Consider the following 23,793-nt stretch of genomic DNA (forward strand, 5'->3'; position numbering starts at 1 on the left):
CTACCCCACACAATGAAACCCTTTCCGCACACACTGAAACCCCTTCCACACACAATGAAACACCTTCCCCACACACTGAAACCCTTTCACCCACATACTGATACCCCTTTCCCACACACTGAAACACCATCCCCACACACTGAAACACTTTCCCCACACACTGAAACCCATCCCCACAAACTGAAACCCATCCCCACACACTGAAACCCTTCCCCACACACTATAACAACTTCCCCACAAACTGAAACCCTTCCCCACCCACTGAAACAGAGTCCCCGCACATTGACACACATCCCCACACACTGAAACACCTTCCCCACACACTGAAACACCTTCCCCACACACTGAAACACCTTCCCCACACACTGAAACACCTTCCACACACACTGAAACCCATTCCCCACACACTGAAACCACTTCCACACACTGAAACACATTCCCCACACACAGAAACCCCTTCCGCACACACTAAAACCCATCCCCACACACTGAAACCCCAGCGAAACACCCACTGAAACCCCTTCCCCACACACTGAAAGCCCTTCCCCACACACTTAAACACATCCTCACAGTCTGAAACACCTTCCCTACACACTGAAACCCCTTCCACAAACACTGAAACCCATGCCCTCACACACTAACCCATCCCCACACACTGAAACCCATCCCCACACACTGAAACAACTTCCCCACACACTGAAACCCTTCCGCACGCACTGAACAACATCCCTACACACTGAAACACATCCACACACACGGAAACACCTTCCCCACGCACTGAAACACCTTCCCCACACACTGAAACACCTTCCCCACACACTGAAATACCTTCCCCAGACACTGAAACACCTTCCCCGCACACTGAAACCCCTTCCCCACACACTGAAACAGCTTCCACACACACTGTAACCCTTCCCCACACACAGAAACAATTCCCCACACACTGAAAACACTTACCCACAAACAGAAACCCCTTCCCCACACACTGAATCCACTTCCCACACACTGAAACCCTTCTCCACACACTGAAACCCCTTCCCCACACACTGAAACCCCTTCCCCACACTCTGAAGCCCCTCCCCACACACTGAAACCCTTTCCCCACATAGTGAAACCCCTTCCCCACACACTGAAACAACTTCCCCACACACTGAAACCCCTTCCGCACACAGTTAAACAATTCCCCACACACTGAAACCCCTTTGTCACACAATGAAACCCCTTCCCCACACACTGAAACCCCTTCCCTACACACTGAAACACCTTCCGCACACAACGAAACACCTTCCACATAAATGAAACACCTTCCCCACAGACTGAATCCCCTTCCCCACACACTGAAACCCCTTCCGCACACAATGAAACTCCTTCCCCACACACAGAACCCCCATCCCCACACACTGAAACACCTTCTGCACACACTGAAACCCCTTCCGCACACACTGAAACACCTTCCCAACACAGTGAAACCCCTTCCCCACATAATGAAACCCCTTCCCCACACACTGAAACCCCTTCCGCACAAACTGAAACATCTTCCCCACACACTGAACCCACTTCCCCACACACTGAAACCCCTTCCGCACACAGTGAAACCCTTCCCCACACACTGAAACCCCTTCCCCACACATTGAAACACATCGCCACGCACTGAAACCCCTTCCCCACACACTGAAACACATCCCCACACATTGAAACCATTCCCCACACTCTGAAACCCCTTCCCCACATACAGAAACCCCTTCCTCACACACTGAAACCCTTCCCCACACTCTGAAACCCCTTCCCCACACACTGAAACACCTTCCCCACACACTGAAACCCCTTCCCCACGCACTGAAACCCCTTGCCCACACACTGAAACACCTTCCCCACGCACTGATTCACCTTCCACACACACTGAAACCTATCACCACACACTGAAACGCCTTCCCCACACACTGAAAACCATCCCCAGACACTGAAACCCCTTCCCCACACACTGAAACGCCGTCCCCACACACTGAAACATCTTCCCCACACAGTGAAACCCTTCCCCACACACTGAAACCCCTTCCCCACACATTGAAACATATCGCCACACACTGAAACCCCTTCCCCACACACTGAAACACATCCCCACACACTGAAACCCCTTCCGCACACACTGAAACCCATCCCGACACACTGAAACCCATCCCCACACACTGAAACCCATCCCCACACACTGAAACACCTTCCCCACACACTGAAACATCTTCCGCACACACTGAAACATCTTCCCCACACAGTGAAACCCTTCGCCACACACTGAAACCCCTTCCCCACACATTGAAACACATCGCCACACACTGAAACCCCTTCCCCACACACTGAAACACATCCCCACACACTGAAACCCCTTCCTCACACACTGAAACACATCCCCACACACTGAAAACTTTCCCCACACACTGAAACACCTTCTGCACACCATGAATCCCTTCCCCACAGACTGAAACCCCTTCCCCACACACAGAAACCCCTTCCCCACACACTGAAACATCTTCCCCACACAGTTGAAACTCCTACCGCACACACTGAAACGCCTTCCCCATACACTGAAACCCCTTCCCCACACACAGAAACCCCTTCCCCACACACTGAAACCACTTCCACACACACTGAAACGCCTTCCCCACACAATGAAACCCCTTCCCCACACACAGAAACCCCTTCCCCAACACTGAAACACATCCCCACACACTGAAACTCCTTCCCCACAAACTGAAACACATCCCAACACAATGAAACCCCTTCCCCACACTCTGAAGCACATCCCCATACTCTGAAACACCTTCCCCACACACTGAAACCCCTTCCCCACACACTGAAACCATTCCTCTCACAGTGAAACCCTTCCCCACACACTGAAACCCCTTCCTCACACACTGAAACTCATCCCCACACACTGAAACCCCTTCCCCACACACTGAAACACCTTCCGCACATACTGAAACACTTCCCCACACACTGAAATCCCTACACCACACAATGAAACCCCTTCCGCACACACTGAAACCCCTTCCACACACAATGAAACACCTACCCCACACACTGAAACCCCTTCCCCACATACTGATAAGCCTTTCCCACAAACTGAAACACCTTCCCCACACACTGAAACACCTTCCCCACACACTGAAACCCCTTCCCCAAACACTGAAACCCCTTCCGCACACAGTTAAACCCTTCCCCACACACTGAAACACCTTCCCCACACACTAAAACCCCTTCCACACACACACTGAAACACATCCCCACACACTGAAACGCCTTCCACACACACTGAATCCCCTTCCCCACACACTGAATCCCCTTCCCCCACATTGAAACCATTCCCCACATTCTGAAACCCCTTCCCCACATACTGAAATCCCTTCCCCACACACTGAAACCCTTCCCCACACTCTGAAACCCCTTCCCCACACACTGAAACACCTTCCCCACAAACTGAAACCCCTTCCCCACACACTGAAACACCTTCCCCACAAACTGAAACCCCTTCCCCACGCACTGAAACCTCTTCCCCACACACTGAAACCCCTTCCACACACACTGAAACTCATCCCCACACACTGAAACCCCTTCCCCACAAACTGAAACCCCTTCCACACACAATGAAACACCTTCCCCATACACTGAAACCCCTTCCCCACATACTGATACCCCTTTCCCACACACTGAAACACCTTCCCCACACACTGAAACACCTTCCCCACACACTGAAACCCCTTCCGCACAGAGTGAAACCCTTTCCCACACACTGAAACCCCTTCCCCCCACATTGAAACACATCGCCACACACTGAAACCCCTTCCCCACACACTGAAACACATCCCCACACACTGAAACCCCTTCCTCACACACTGAAACACATCCCCACACACTGAAAACTTTCCCCACACACTGAAACACCTTCCGCACACCATGAATCCCTTCCCCACAGACTGAAACCCCTTCCCCACACACAGAAACCCCTTCCCCACACACTGAAACATCTTCCCCACACAGTTGAAACTCCTACCGCACACACTGAAACGCCTTCCCCACACACTGAAACCCCTTCCCCACACACAGAAACCCCTTCCCCACCCACTGAAACCACTTCCACACACACTGAAACGCCTTCCCCACACAATGAAACCCCTTCCCCACACACAGAAACCCCTTCCCCACACACTGAAACACATCCCCACACACTGAAACCCCTTCCCCACACACTGAAACACATCCCAACACAATGAAACCCCTTCCCCACACTCTGAAGCACATCCCCATACTCTGAAACACCTTCCCCACACACTGAAACCCCTTCCCCACACACTGAAACCATTCCTCTCACAGTGAAACCCTTCCCCACACACTGAAACCCCTTCCTAACACACTGAAAATCATCCCCACACACTGAAACCCCTTCCTCACACACTGAAACCCCTTCCGCACACAGTGAAACCCTTCCCCACACACTGAAACCCCTTCCCCACACATTGAAACACATCGCCACACACTGAAACCCCTTCCCCACACACTGAAACACATCCCCACACACTGAAACACCTTCCGCACACCATGAATCCCTTCCCCACAGACTGAAACCCCTTCCCCACACACAGAAACCCTTTCCCCACACTCTGAAGCACATCCCCATACTCTGAAACACCTTCCCCACACACTGAAACCCCTTCCCCACACACTGAAACCATTCCTCTCACAGTGAAACCCTTCCCCACACACTGAAACCCCTTCCCCACACATTGAAACCCCTTCCCCACACACTGAAACCCCTTCCGCACATACTGAAACACTTCCCCACACACTGAAACCCCTACCCCACACAATGAAACACCTTCCGCACACACTGAAACCCCTTCCACACACAATGAAACACCTTCCCCACACACTGAAACCCCTTCCCCACATACTGATACCCCTTTCCCACACACTGAAACACCTTCCCCACACACTGAAACACCTTCCCCACACACTGAAACCCCTTCCCCAAACACTGAAACCCCTTCCGCACACAGTTAAACCCTTCCCCACACACTGAAACACCTTCCCCACACACTGAAACCCCTTCCACACACACACTTAAACACATCCCCACACACTGAAACGCCTTCCACACACACTGAATCCCCTTCCCCACACACTGAATCCCCTTCCCCCACATTGAAACCATTCCCCACATTCTGAAAACCCTTCCCCACATACTGAAATCCCTTCCCCACACACTGAAACCCTTCCCCACACTCTGAAACCCCTTCCCCACACACTGAAACACCTTCCCCACAAACTGAAACCCCTTCCCCACGCACTGAAACCCCTTCCCCACACACTGAAACCCCTTCCCCACACACTGAAACAGCTACCCCACGCACTGATTCCCCTTCCACACACACTGAAAACCATCCCCAGACACTGAAACCCCTTCCCCACACACTGAAACCCCGTCCCCACACACTTAAACTCCTTCCACACACACTGAATTCCATCCCCACACACTGAAACCTATCCCCACACACTGAAACACCTTCCCCACACACTGAAAACCATCCCCAGACACTGAAACCCCTTCACCACACACTGAAACCCCGTTCCCACACACTGAAACTCCTTCCACACACACTGAATTCCATCCCCACACACTGAAACCCATCCCCACACACTGAAACACCTTCCCCACACACTGAAACCCCTTCCACACACACTGAAACCCATCCCGACACACTGAAACCCATCCCCACACACTGAAACCCATCCCCACACACTGAAACCCTTCCCCACGCACTGAAACAACTTCCCCACAAACTGAAACCCTTCCCCACCCACTGAAACACAGTCCCCACACATTGACACACATCCCCACACACTAAAACACCTAGCCCACACACTGAAACACCTTCCCCACACACTGAAACACCTTCCCCACACACTGAAACACCTTCCACACACACTGAAACCCACTCCCCACACACTGAAACCTCTTCCACACATTGAAATACATTCCCCACACACTGAAGCCCCTTCCGCACACACTAAAACCCATCCCCACACACTGAAACCACACCACCACACACTGAAACCCCTTCCCCACACACTGAAAGCCCTTCCCCACACACTTAAACACATCCCCACACTCTGAAACACCTTCCCCACACACTGAAACCCCTTCCACAAACACTGAAACCCATGCCCACACACTGAAACCCATCCCCACACACTGAAACCCATCCCCACACACTGAAACATCTTCCCCACACACTGAAACCCTTCCCCACACACTGAAACACATCCCCACACATTGAAACAAATCCCCACACACAGAAACACCTTCCCCACACACTGAGACACCTTCCCCACTCACTGAAACACCTTCCCCACACACTGAAATACCTTCCCCAGACACTGAAACACCTTCCCCACACACTGAAACCCCTTCCCCACACACTGAAACACCTTCCCCACACATTGAAACAACTTCGCCACACACTGAAACCCCTTCCCCACACACTGAAACAGCTTCCCCACACACTGTAACCCGTCCGCACACACAGAAACAATTCCCCACCCACTGAAAACCAATCCCCACAAACAGAAACCCCTTCCCCACACACTGAAATCCCTTCCCCACACACTGACACCCTTCTCCACACACTGAAACCCCTTCCCCACACACTGAAACCCCTTCCCCACACACTGACGCCCTTCCCCACACAATGAAACCCCTTCCCCACACACAGTAACCCCTTCCGCACACAGTGAAACCCTTCCCCACACACTGAAACCCCTTCCCCACACACTGAAACACATCCCCACACACTGAAACCCCTTCCCCACACACTGAAACACATCCCCACACAATGAAACCCCTTCCCCACACTCTGAAGTACATCCCCACACTCTGAAACACTTTCCCCACACACTGAAACCCCTTCCCCACACAATGAAACCCATTCCTCTCACAGTGAAACCCTTCCCCACACACTGAAACCCCTTCCCCACACACTGAAACCCCTTCCGCACACACTGAAACCCCTTCCACACACAATGAAACACCTTCCCCACACACTGAAACTCCTTCCCCACATACTGATACCCCTTTCCCACACACTGAAACACCTTCCCCACACACTGAAACACATTCCCCACACACTGAAACCCCTTCCCCACACACTGAAACCACTACCGCACTCAGTTAAACCCTTCCCCACACACTGAAACACCTTCCCCACACACTGAAACCCCTTCCACACACACACTTAAACACATCCCCACACACTGAAACGCCTTCCACACACACTGAATCCCCTTCCACACACACTGAATCCCCTTCCCCCACATTGAAACCATTCCCCACACTCTGAAACCCCTTCCCCACATACTGAAACCCCTTCCCCACACACTGAAACCCTTCCCCACACTCTGAAACCCCTTTCCCACACACTGAAACACCTTCCCCACACACTGAAACCCCTTACCCACACACTGAAACCCCTTCCCCACACACTGAAACAGATTCCCCACGCACTGATTCCCCTTCCACACACACTGAAACCTATCCCCACACACTGAAACCTATCCCCACACACTGAAAACCATCCCCAGACACTGAAACCCCTTCCCCACACACTGAAACACCGTCCCCACACACTGAAACTCCATCCACACACACTGAATTCCATCCCCACAAACTGACACCCATCCCCACACACTGAAACAACTTCCCCACACACTGAAACCCCTTCCGCACACACTGAAACCCATCCCGACACACTGAAACCCATCCCCACACACTGAAACCCATCCCCACACACTGAAACACCTTCCCCACACACTGAAACCCCTTCCGCACACACTGAACCACTTCCCCACACACTGAAACCCATCCCCACACACTGAAACCCATCCTAACACACTGAAACACCTTCCCCACAAACTGAAACCCTTCCCCACCCACTGAAACACAGTCCCCACACATTGACACACATCCCCACACACTGAAACACCTTCCCCACACACTGAAACCCCTTCCCCACACACTGAAACAGCTTTCACACACACTGAAATCCATTCCCCACAAACTGAAACCACTTCCACACACTGAAACACATTTCCCACACACTGAAACCCCTTCCGCACACACTAAAACCCATCCCCACACACTAAAACCCATCCCCACACACTGAAACCCCACCAACACACACTGAAACCCCTTCCCCACACACTGAAAGCCCTTCCCCACACACCTAAACACATCCCCACACTCTGAAACACCTTCCCCACACACTGAAACCCCTTCCGCAAACACTGAAACCCATGCCCACACACTGAAACCCATCCCCACACACTGAAACCCATCCCCGCACACTGAAACAACTTCCCCACACACTGAAACCCTTCCCCACACACTGAGACACATCCCCACACACTGAAACACATCCCCACACACAGAAACACCTTCCCCACACAATGAAACACCTTCCCCACACACTGAAACACCTTCCCCACACACTGAAATACCTTCCCCAGACACTGGAACACCTTCCCCACACACTGAAACCCCTTCCCCACACACTGAAACCCCTTCCCCACACACTGAAACACATCCCCACACAATGAAACCCATTCCTCTCACAGTGAAACCCTTCCCCACACACTGAAACCCCTTCCTCACACACTGAAACTCATCCCCACACACTGAAACCCCTTCCCCACATACTGAAACCCCTTCCCCACATACCGATACCCCTTTCCCACACACTGAAACACCTTCCCCACACACTGAAACACCTTCCCCACACACTGAAACCCCTTCCCCACACACTGAAACCCCTTCCGCACACAGTTAAACCTTTCCCCACACACTGAAACACCTTTCTCACACACTGAAACCCCTTCCACACACACACTTAAACACATCCCCACACACTGAATCGCCTTCCACACTCACTGAATCCCCTTACCCACACATTGAATCCCCTTCCCCCACATTGAAACCATTCCCAACACTCTGAAACCCCTTCCCCACATACTGAAACCCCTTCCCCACACACTGAAACCCTTCCCCACACTCTGAAACCCCTTCCCCACACACTGAAGCACCTTCCCCACACACTGAAACCCCTTCCCCACACACTGAAACCCCTTCCCCACTCACTGAAACAACTTCCCCAAGCACTTATTCCCCTTCCACACACACTGAAACCTATCCCCACTCACTGAAACCCCTTCCCCACACACTGAAACCCCGTCCCCACACACTGATACTCCTTCCACACACACTGAATTCCATCCCCACACACTGAAACCCCTTCCACACACACACTTAAACACATCCCCACACACTGAAACGCCTTCCACACACACTGAATCCCCTTCCACACACACTGAATCCCCTTCCCCCACATTGAAACCATTCCCCACACTCTGAAACCCCTTCCCCACATACTGAAACCCCTTCCCCACACACTGAAACCCTTCCCCACACTCTGAAACCCCTTCCCCACACACTGAAACACCTTCCCCACACACTGAAACCCCTTACCCACACACTGAAACCCCTTCCCCACACACTGAAACAGCTTCCCCACGCACTGATTTCCCTTCCACACACACTGAAACCTATCCCCACACACTGAAACCTATCCCCACACACTGAAAACCATCCCCAGACACTGAAACCCCTTCCCCACACACTGAAACACCGTCCCCACACACTGAAACTCCATCCACACACACAGAATTCCTTCCCCACAAACTGACACCCGTCCCCACACACTGAAACAACTTCCCCACACACTGAAACCCCTTCCGCACACACTGAAACCCATCCCGACACACTGAAACCCATCCCCACACACTGAAACCCATCCCCACACACTGAAACACCTTCCCCACACACTGAACCCCCTTCCGCACACACTGAAACCCATCCCCACACACTGAAACCCATCCCCACACACTGAAACCCATCCTAACACACTGAAACACCTTCCCCACAAACTGAAACCCTTCCCCACCCACTGAAACACAGTCCCCACACATTGACACACATCCCCACACACTGAAACACCTTCCCCACACACTGAAACACCTTCCCCACACACTGAAACAGCTTTCACACACACTGAAATCCATTCCCCACAAACTGAAACCACTTCCACACATTGAAACACATTTCCCACACACTGAAACCCCTTCCGCACACACTAAAACCCATCCCCACACACTAAAACCCATCCCCACACACTGAAACCCCACCAACACACACTGAAACCCCTTCCCCACACACTGAAAGCCCTTCCCCACACACCTAAACACATCCCCACACTCTGATACACCTTCCCCACACACTGAAACCCCTTCCGCAAACACTGAAACCCATGCCCACACACTGAAACCCATCCCCACACACTGAAACCCATCCCCGCACACTGAAACAACTTCCCCACACACTGAAACCCTTCCCCACACACTGAGACACATCCCCACACACTGAAACACATCCCCACACACAGAAACACCTTCCCCACACACTGAAACACCTTCCCCACACACTGAAACACCTTCCCCACACACTGAAATACCTTCCCCAGACACTGGAACACCTTCCCCACACACTGAAACCCCTTCCCCACACACTGAAACCCCTTCCTCACACACTGAAACTCATCCCCACACACTGAAACCCCTTCCCCACATACTGAAACCCCTTCCCCACATACCGATACCCCTTTCCCACACACTGAAACACCTTCCCCACACACTGAAACACCTTCCCCACACACTGAAACCCCTTCCCCACACACTGAAACCCCTTCCGCACACAGTTAAACCCTTCCCCACACACTGAAACACCTTTCTCACACACTGAAACCCCTTCCACACACACACTTAAACACATCCCCAGACACTGAATCGCCTTCCACACTCACTGAATCCCCTTCCCCACACATTGAATCCCCTTCCCCCACATTGAAACCATTCCCAACACTCTGAAACCCCTTCCCCACATACTGAAACCCCTTCCCCACACACTGAAACCCTTCCCCACACTCTGAAACCCCTTCCCCACACACTGAAACACCTTCCCCACACACTGAAACCCCTTCCCCACACACTGAAACCCCTTCCCCACTCACTGAAACAGCTTCCCCAAGCACTTATTCCCCTTCCACACACACTGAAACCTATCCCCACTCACTGAAACCCCTTCCCCACACACTGAAACCCCGTCCCCACACACTGATACTCCTTCCACACACACTGAATTCCATCCCCACACACTGACACCCATCCCCACACACTGAAACACCTTCCCCACACACTGAAACCCCTTCCGCACACACTGAAACCCATCCCGACACACTGAAACCCATCCCCACACACTGAAACCCATCCCCACACACTGAAACACCTTCCCCACACACTGAAACACCTTCCACACACACTGAATTCCATCCCCACACACTGACACCCATCCCCACACACTGAAACAACTTCCCCACACACTGAAACCCCTTCCGCACACACTGAAACCCATCCCGACACACTGAAACCCATCCCCACACACTGAAACCCATCCCCACACACTGAAACACCTTCCCCACGCACTGAAACCCCTTCCGCACACACTGAACCCCATCCCCACACACTGAAACCCATCCCCACACACTGAAACCCATCCCCACACAATGAAACACCTTCCCCACAAACTGAAAACCTTCCCCACCCACTGAAACACAGTCCCCACACATTGACACACATCCCCACACACTGAAACACCTTCCCCACACACTGAAACACCTTCCCCACACACTGAAACACCTTTCACACACACTGAAACACATTCCCACACACTGAAACCACTTCCACACACTGAAACACATTCCCCACACACTGAAACCCCTTCCGCACACACTAAAACCCATCCCCACACACTAAAACCCATCCCCACACACTGAAACCCCACCACCACTCACTGAAACCCCTTCGCCACATACTGAAAGCCATTCCCCACACACCTAAACACATCCCCACACTCTGAAACACCTTTCCCACACACTGAAACCCCTTCCGCAAACACTGAAACCCATGCCCACACACTGAAACCCATCCCCACACACTGAAACCCATCCCCGCACACTGAAACAACTTCCCCACACACTGAAACCCTTCCCACACACTGAAACACATCCCCACACACTGAAACACATCCCCACACACAGAAACACCTTCCCCGCACACTGAAACACCTTCCCCACACACTGAAATACCTTCCCAGACAATGAAACACCTTCCCCACACACTGAAACCCCTTCCCCACACACTGAAACCCCTTCCCCACACACTGAAACACATCCCAACACAATGAAACCCCTTCCCCACACGCTGAAGTACATCCCCACACTCTGAAACACTTTTCCCACACACTGAAACCCCTTCCCCACACAATGAAACCCATTCCTCTCACAGTGAAACCCTTCCCCACACACTGAAACCCCTTCCTCACACACTGAAACCCCTTCCCCACACACTGAAACCCCTTCCGCACACACTGAAACCCCTTCCACACACAATGAAACCCCTTCCCCACACACTGAAACACCTTTCTCACACACTGAAACCCCTTCCACACACACACTTAAACACATCCCCACACACTGAATCGCCTTCCACACTCACTGAATCCCCTTCCCCACACATTGAATCCCCTTCCCCCACATTGAAACCATTCCCACCACTCTGAAACCCCTTCCGCACATACTGAAACCCCTTCCCCACACACTGAAACCCTTCCCCACACTCTGAAACCCCTTCCCCACACACTGAAACACCTTCCCCACACACTGAAACCCCTTCCCCACACACTGAAACCCCTTCCCCACTCACTGAAACAGCTTCCCAAAGCACTTATTCCCCTTCCACAAACACTGAAACCTATCCCCACTCACTGAAACCCCTTCCCCACACACTGAAACCCCGTCCCCACACACTGATACTCCTTCCACACACACTGAATTCCATCCCCACACACTGAAACCCCTTCCACACACACACTTAAACACATCCCCACACACTGAAACGCCTTCCACACACACTGAATCCCCTTCCACACACACTGAATCCCCATCCCCCACATTGAAACCATTCCCCACACTCTGAAACCCCTTCCCCACATACTGAAACCCCTTCCCCACACACTGAAACCCTTCCCCACACTCTGAAACCCCTTCCCCACACACTGAAACACGTTCCCCACACACTGAAACCCCTTACCCACACACTGAAACCCCTTCCCCACACACTGAAACATCTTCCCCACGCACTGATTTCCCTTACACACACACTGAAACCTATCCCCACACACTGAAACTTATCCCCACACACTGAAAACCATCCCCAGACACTGAAACCCCTTCCCCACACACTGAAACACCGTCCCCACACACTGAAACTCCATCCACACACACTGAATTCCTTCCCCACAAACTGACACCCATCCCCACACACTGAAACAACTTCCCCACACACTGAAACCCCTTCCGCACACACTGAAACCCATCCCGACACACTGAAACCCATCCCCACACACTGAAACCCATCCCCACACACTGAAACACCTTCCCCACACACTGAAACCCCTTCCGCACACACTGAAACCCATCCCCACACACTGAAACCCATCCCCACACACTGAAACCCATCCTAACACACTGAAACACCTTCCCCACAAACTGAAACCCTTCCCCACCCACTGAAACACAGTCCCCACACATTGACACACATCCCCACACACTGAAACACCTTCCCCACACACTGAAACACCTTCCCCACACACTGAAACAGCTTTCACACACACTGAAATCCATTCCCCACAAACTGAAACCACTTCCACACACTGAAACACATTTCCCACACACTGAAACCCCTTCCGCACACACTAAAACCCATCCCCACACACTAAAACCCATCCCCACACACTGAAACCCCACCAACACACACTGAAACCCCTTCCCCACACACTGAAAGCCCTTCCCCACACACCTAAACACATCCCCACACTCTGAAACACCTTCCCCACACACTGAAACCCCTTCCGCAAACACTGAAACCCATGCCCACACACTGAAACCCATCCCCACACACTGAAACCCATCCCCGCACACTGAAACAACTTCCCCACACACTGAAACCCTTCCCCACACACGGAGACACATCCCCACACACTGAAACACATCCCCACACACAGAAACACCTTCCCCACACACTGAAACACCTTCCCCACACACTGAAACACCTTCCCCACACACTGAAATACCTTCCCCAGACACTGGAACACCTTCCCCACACACTGAAACCCCTTCCCCACACACTGAAACCCCTTCCCCACACACTGAAACACATCCCCACACAATGAAACCCATTCCTCTCACAGTGAAACCCTTCCCCACACACTGAAACCCCTTCCTCACACAATGAAACTCATCCCCACACACTGAAACCCCTTCCCCACATACTGAAACCCCTTCCCCACATACCGATACCACTTCCCCACACACTGAAACCCCTTCCCCACACACTGAAACCCCTTCCGCACACAGTTAAACCCTTCCCCACACACTGAAACACCTTTCTCACACACTGAAACCCCTTCCACACACACACTTAAACACATCCCCAGACACTGAATCGCCTTCCACACTCACTGAATCCCCTTCCCCACACATTGAATCCCCTTCCCCCACATTGAAACCATTCCCAACACTCTGAAACCCCTTCCCCACATACTGAAACCCCTTCCCCACACACTGAAACCCTTCCCCACACTCTGAAACCCCTTCCCCACACACTGAAACACCTTCCCCACACACTGAAACCCCTTCCCCACACACTGAAACCCCTTCCCCACTCACTGAAACAGCTTCCCCAAGCACTTATTCCCCTTCCACACACACTGAAACCTATCCCCACTCACTGAAACCCCTTCCCCACACACTGAAACCCCGTCCCCACACACTGATACTCCTTCCACACACACTGAATTCCATCCCCACACACTGAAACCCATCCCCACACACTGAAACACCTTCCCCACACACTGAAACACCTTCCGCACACACTGAAACCCATCCCGACACACTGAAACCCATCCCCACACACTGAAACCCCGTCCCCACACACTGATACTCCTTCCACACACACTGAATTCCATCCCCACACACTGAAACCCATCCCCACACACTGAAACACCTTCCCCACACACTGAAACACCTTCCGCACACACTGAAACCCATCCCGACACACTGAAACCCATCCCCACACACTGAAACCCATCCCCACACACTGAAACACCTTCCCCACACACTGAAACCCCTTCCGCACACACTGAACCCCATCCCCACACACTGAAACCCATCCCCACACACTGAAACCCATCCCCACACAATGAAACACCTTCCCCACAAACTGAAACCCTTCCCCACCCACTGAAACACAGTCCCCACACATTGACACACATCCCCACACACTGAAACACCTTCCCCACACACTGAAACACCTTCCCCACACACTGAAACACATTTCACACACACTGAAACACATTCCCCACACACTGAAACCACTTCCACACACTGAAACACATTCCCCACACACTGAAACCCCTTCCGCACACACTAAAACCCATCCCCACACACTAAAACCCATCCCCACACACTGAAACCCCACCACCACTCACTGAAACCCCTTCCCCACATACTGAAAGACATTCCCCACACACCTAAACACATCCCCACACTCTGAAACACCTTTCCCACACACTGAAACCCCTTCCGCAAACACTGAAACCCATGCCCACACACTGAAACCCATCCCCACACACTGAAACCCATCCCCGCACACTGAAACATCTTCCCCACACACTGAAACCCTTCCCCACACACTGAAACACATCCCCACACACTGAAACACATCCCCACACACAGAAACAACTTCCCCGCACACTGAAACACCTTCCCCACACACTGAAATACCTTCCCCAGACAATGAAACACCTTCCCCACACACTGAAACCCCTTCCCCACACACTGAAACCCCTTCCCCACACACTGAAACACATCCCAACACAATGAAACCCCTTCCCCACACGCTGAAGTACATCCCCACACTCTGAAACACTTTTCCCACACACTGAAACCCCTTCCCCACACAATGAAACCCATTCCTCTCACAGTGAAACCCTTCCCCACACACTGAAACCCCTTCCTCACACACTGAAACCCCTTCCCCACACACTGAAACCCCTTCCGCACACACTGAAACCCCTTCCACACACAATGAAACCCCTTCCCCACACACTGAAACCCCTTCCCCACATACTGATACCCCATTCTCACACACTGAAACACCTTCCCCACACACTGAAACACCTTCCCCACACACTGAAACCCCTTCCCCACACACTGAAACCCCTTCCGCACACAGTTAAACCCTTCCCCACACACTGAAACACCTTCCCCACACACTGAAACCCCTTCCACACACACACTTAAATACATCCCCACACACTGAAACGCCTTCCACACACACTGAATCCCCTTCCCCACACACTGAATCCCCTTCCCCCACATTGAAACCATTCCCCACACTCTGAAACCCCTTCCCCACATACTGAAACCCCTTCCCCACACACTGAAACCCTTCCCCACACTCTGAAACCCCTTCCCCACACACTGAAACACCTTCCCCACACACTGAAACCCCTTCCCCAAACACTGAAACCCCTTCCCCACACACTGAAACAGCTTCCCAACGCACTTATTCCCCTTCCAAACACACTGAAACCTATCCCCACACACTGAAACTCCTTCCCCACACACTGAAAACCATCCCCAGACACTGAAACCCCTTCCCCACATACTGAAACCCTGTCCCCACAAACTGATACTCCTTCCACACACACTGAATTCCATCCCCACACACTGAAACCCATCCCCACACATTGAAACACATTCCCCACACACTGAAACCCCTTCCACAAACACTGAAACCCATCCCGACAGACTGAAACCCATCCCCACACACTGAAACCCATCCCCACACACTGAAACACCTTCCCACACACTGAAACCCCTTCCCCACACACTGAAATACCTTCCCCAGACACTGAAACACCTTCCCCACACACTGAAACCCCTTCCCCACACACTGAAACACCTTCCCCACACATTGAAACAACTTCCCCACACAATGAAACCCCTTCCCCACACACAGAAACCCCTTCCGCACACAGTGAAACCCTTCCCCACACACTGAAACCCCTTCCCCACACACTGAAACACATCCCCACACACTGAAACCCCTTCCCCACACACTGAAACACATCCCCACACAATGAAACCCCTTCCCCACACTCTGAAGTGCATCCCCACACTCTGAAACACTTTCCCCACACACTGAAACCCCATCCCACACAATGAAACCCATTCCTCTCACAGTGAAACCCTTCCCCACACACTGAAACCCCTTCCCCACACACTGAAACCCCTTCCGCACAGACTGAAACCCCTTCCACACACAATGAAACACTTCCCCACACACTGAAACTCCTTCCCCACATACTGATACCCCTTTCCCACACACTGAAACACCTTCCCCACACACTGAAACACCTTCCCCACACACTGAAACCCCTTTCCCACACACTGAAACCACTACCGCACACAGTTAAACCCTTCCCCACACACTGAAACACCATCCCCACACACTGAAACCCCTTCCACACACACACTTAAACACATCCCCAAACACTGAAACGCCTTCCACACACACTGAATCCCCTTCCACACACACTGAATCCCCTTCCCCCACATTGATACCATTCCCCACACTCTGAAACCCCTTCCCCACATACTGAAACCCCTTCCCCACACACTGAAACCCTTCTCCACACTCTGAAACCCCTTCCCCACACACTGAAACACCTTCCCCACACACTGAAAACCCTTCCCCACACACTGAATCCCCTTCCCCACACACTGAAACAGCTTCCCCACGCACTGATTCCCCTTCCACACACACTGAAACCTATCCCCACACACTGAAACCCCTTCCCCACACACTGAAAACCATCCACAGACACTGAAACCCCTTCCCCACACACTGAAACACCGTCCCCACACACGGAAACTCCTTCCACACACACTGAATTCCATCCCCACACACTGACACCCATCCCCACACACTGAAACAACTTCCCCACACACTGAAACCCCTTCCGCACACACTGAAACCCATCCCGACACACTGAAACCCATCCCCACACACTGAAACCCATCCCCACACACTGAAACACCTTCCCCACACACTGAAACCCCTTCCGCACACACTGAAACCCATCCCCACACACTGAAACCCATCCCCACACACTGAAACCCATCCCCACACACTGAAACACCTTCCCCACAAACTGAAACCCTTCCCCACCCACTGAAACACAGTCCCCACACATTGACACACATCCCCACACACTGAAACACCTTCCCCACACACTGAAACACCTTCCCCACACACTGAAATAGCTTTCACACACACTGAAATCCATTCCCCACAAACTGAAACCACTTCCACACACTGAAACACATTGCCCACACACTGAAACCCCTTCCGCACACACTAAAACCCATCCCCACACACTAAAACCCATCCCCACACACTGAAACCCCAACAACACACACTGAAACCCCTTCCCCACACACTGAAAACCCTTCCCCACACACCTAAACACATCCCCACACTCTGAAACACCTTCCCCACACACTGAAACCCCTTCCGCAAACACTGAAACCCATGCCCACACACTGAAACCCATCCCCACACACTGAAACCCATCCCCGCACACTGAAACAACTTCCCCACACACTGAAACCCTTCCCCACACACTGAAACACATCCCCACACACTGAAACACATCCCCACACACAGAAACACCTTCCCCACACACTGAAACACCTTCCCCACACACTGAAACACCTTCCCCACACACTGAAATACCTTCCCCAGACACTGAAACACCTTCCCCACACACTGAAACCCCTTCCCCACACACTGAAACCCCTTCCCCACACACTGAAACACATCCCCACACAATGAAACCCATTCCTCTCACAGTGAAACCCTTCCCCACACACTGAAACCCCTTCCTCACACACTGAAACTCATCCCCACACACTGAAACCCCTTCCCCACACACTGAAACCCCTTCCCCACATACCGATACCCCTTTCCCACACACTGAAACACCTTCCCCACACACTGAAACAGCTTCCCCACACACTGAAACCCCTTCCCCACACACAGAAACCCCTTCCGCACACAGTTAAACCCTTCCCCACACACTGAAACACCTTCCCCACACACTGAAACCCCTTCCACACACACACTTAAACACATCCCCACACACTGAAACGCCTTCCACACGCACTGAATCCCCTTCCCCACACATTGAATCCCCTTCCCCCACATTGAAACCATTCCCAACACTCTGAAACCCCTTCCCCACATACTGAAACCCCTTCCCCACACACTGAAACCCTTCCCCACACTCTGAAACCCCTTCCCCACACACTGAAACACCTTCCCCACACACTGAAACCCCTTCCCCACACACTGAAACCCCTTCCCCACACACTGAAACAGCTTCCCCACGCACTTATTCCCCTTCCACACACACTGAAACCTATCCCCACACACTGAAACCCCTTCCCCACACACTGAAAACCATCCCCAGACACTGAAACACCTTCCCCACACACTGAAACCCCTTCCCCACACACTGAAACCCCTTCCCCACACACTGAAACACATCCCAACACAATGAAACCCCTTCCCCACACGCTGAAGTACATCCCCACACTCTGAAACACTTTTCCCACACACTGAAACCCCTTCCCCACACAATGAAACCCATTCCTCTCACAGTGAAACCCTTCCCCACACACTGAAACCCCTTCCTCACACACTGAAACCCCTTCCCCACACACTGAAACCCCTTCCGCACACACTGAAACCCCTTCCACACACAATGAAACCCCTTCCCCACACACTGAAACACCTTCCACACACACACTTAAACACATCCCCACACACTGAATCGCCTTCCACACTCACTGAATCCCCTTCCCCACACATTGAATCCCCTTCCCCCACATTGAAACCATTCCCACCACTCTGAAACCCCTTCCGCACATACTGAAACCCCTTCCCCACTCACTGAAACCCTTCCCCACACTCTGAAACCCCTTCCCCACACACTGAAACACCTTCCCCACACACTGAAACCCCTTCCCCACACACTGAAACCCCTTCCCCACTCACTGAAACAGCTTCCTCAAGCACTTATTCCCCTTCCACAAACACTGAAACCTATCCCCACTCACTGAAACCCCTTCCCCACACACTGAAACCCCGTCCCCACACACTGATACTCCTTCCACACACACTGAATTCCATCCCCACACACTGAAACCCCTTCCACACACACACTTAAACACATCCCCACACACTGAAACGCCTTCCACACACACTGAATCCCCTTCCACACACACTGAATCCCCATCCCCCACATTGAAACCATTCCCCACACTCTGAAACCCCTTCCCCACATACTGAAACCCCTTCCCCACACACTGAAACCCTTCCCCACACTCTGAAACCCCTTCCCCACACACTGAAACACCTTCCCCACACACTGAAACCCCTTACCCACACACTGAAACCCCTTCCCCACACACTGAAACAGCTTCCCCACGCACTGATTTCCCTTCCACACACACTGAAACCTATCCCCACACACTGAAACTTATCCCCACACACTGAAAACCATCCCCAGACACTGAAACCCCTTCCCCACACACTGCAACACCATCCCCACACACTGAAACTCGATCCACACACACTGAATTCCTTCCCCACAAACTGACACCCATCCCCACACACTGAAACAACTTCCCCACACACTGAAACCCCTGCCGCACACACTGAAACCCATCCCGACACACTGAAACCCATCCCCACACACTGAAACCCATCCCCACACACTGAAACACCTTCCCCACACACTGAAACCCCTTCCGCACACACTGAAACCCATCCCCACACACTGAAACCCATCCCCACACACTGAAACCCATCCTAACACACTGAAACACCTTCCCCACAAACTGAAACCCTTCCCCACCCACTGAAACACAGTCCCCACACATTGACACACATCCCCACACACTGAAACACCTTCCCCACACACTGAAACACCTTCCCCACACACTGAAACAGCTTTCACACACACTGAAATCCATTCCCCACAAACTGAAACCACTTCCACACACTGAAACACATTTCCCACACACTGAAACCCCTTCCGCACACACTAAAACCCATCCCCACACACTAAAACCCATCCCCACACACTGAAACCCCACCAACACACACTGAAACCCCTTCCCCACACACTGAAAGCCCTTCCCCACACACCTAAACACATCCCCACACTCTGAAACACCTTCCCCACACACTGAAACCCCTTCCGCAAACACTGAAACCCATGCCCACACACTGAAACCCATCCCCACACACTGAAACCCATCCCCGCACACTGAAACAACTTCCCCACACACTGAAACCCTTCCCCACACACGGAGACACATCCCCACACACTGAAACACATCCCCACACACAGAAACACCTTCCCCACACACTGAAACACCTTCCCCACACACTGAAACACCTTCCCCACACACTGAAACACCTTCCCCACACACTGAAATACCTTCCCCAGACACTGGAACACCTTCCCCACACACTGAAACCCCTTCCCCACACACTGAAACCCCTTCCCCACACACTGAAACACATCCCCACACAATGAAACCCATTCCTCTCACAGTGAAACCCTTCCCCACACACTGAAACCCCTTCCTCACACACTGAAACTCATCCCCACACACTGAAACCCCTTCCCCACATACTGAAACCCCTTCCCCACATACCGATACCACTTTCCCACACACTGAAACACCTTCCCCACACACTGAAACACCTTCCCCACACACTGAAACCCCTTCCCCACACACTGAAACCCCTTCCGCACACAGTTAAACCCTTCCCCACACACTGAAACACCTTTCTCACACACTGAAACCCCTTCCACACACACACTTAAACACATCCCCACACACTGAATCGCCTTCCACACTCACTGAATCCCCTTCCCCACACATTGAATCCCCTTCCCCCACATTGAAACCATTCCCAACACTCTGAAACCCCTTCCCCACATACTGAAACCCCTTCCCCACACACTGAAACCCTTCCCCACACTCTGAAACCCCTTCCCCACACACTGAAACACCTTCCCCACACACTGAAACCCCTTCCCCACACACTGAAACCCCTTCCCCACTCACTGAAACAGCTTCCCCAAGCACTTATTCCCCTTCCACACACACTGAAACCTATCCCCACTCACTGAAACCCCTTCCCCACACACTGAAACCCCGTCCCCACACACTGATACTCCTTCCACACACACTGAATTCCATCCCCACACACTGAAACCCATCCGCACACACTGAAACACCTTCCCCACACACTGAAACACCTTCCGCACACACTGAAACCCATCCCGACACACTGAAACCCATCCCCACACACTGAAACCCATCCCCACACACTGAAACACCTTCCCCACACACTGAAACTCCTTCCACACACACTGAATTCCATCCCCACACACTGACACCCATCCCCACACACTGAAACAACTTCCCCACACACTGAAACCCCTTCCGCACACACTGAAACCCATCCCGACACACTGAAACCCATCCCCACACACTGAAACCCATCCCCACACACTGAAACACCTTCCCCACACACTGAAACCCCTTCCGCACACACTGAACCCCATCCCCACACACTGAAACCCATCCCCACACACTGAAACACATCCCCACACAATGAAACACCTTCCCCACAAACTGAAACCCTTCCCCACCCACTGAAACACAGTCCCCACACATTGACACACATCCCCACACACTGAAACACCTTCCCCACACACTGAAACACCTTCCCCACACACTGAAACACCTTTCACACACACTGAAACACATTCCCCACACACTGAAACCACTTCCACACACTGAAACACATTCCCCACACACTGAAACCCCTTCCGCACACACTAAAACCCATCCCCACACACTAAAACCCATCCCCACACACGGAAACCCCACCACCACTCACTGAAACCCCTTCCCCACATACTGAAAGACATTCCCCACACACCTAAACACATCCCCACACTCTGAAACACCTTTCCCACACACTGAAACCCCTTCCGCAAACACTGAAACCCATGCCCACACACTGAAACCCATCCCCACACACTGAAACCCATCCCCGCACACTGAAACAACTTCCCCACACACTGAAACCCTTCCCCACACACTGAAACACATCCCCACACACTGAAACACATCCCCACACACAGAAACAACTTCCCCGCACACTGAAACACCTTCCCCACACACTGAAATACCTTCCCCAGACAATGAAACACCTTCCCCACACACTGAAACCCCTTCCCCACACACTGAAACCCCTTCCCCACACACTGAAACACATCCCAACACAATGAAACCCCTTCCCCACACGCTGAAGTACATCCCCACACTCTGAAACACTTTTCCCACACACTGAAACCCCTTCCCC

This window comes from Heterodontus francisci, chromosome 35 (assembly GCF_036365525.1).
Source record: "Heterodontus francisci isolate sHetFra1 chromosome 35, sHetFra1.hap1, whole genome shotgun sequence".
Taxonomy (NCBI): Eukaryota; Metazoa; Chordata; class Chondrichthyes; order Heterodontiformes; family Heterodontidae; genus Heterodontus; species Heterodontus francisci.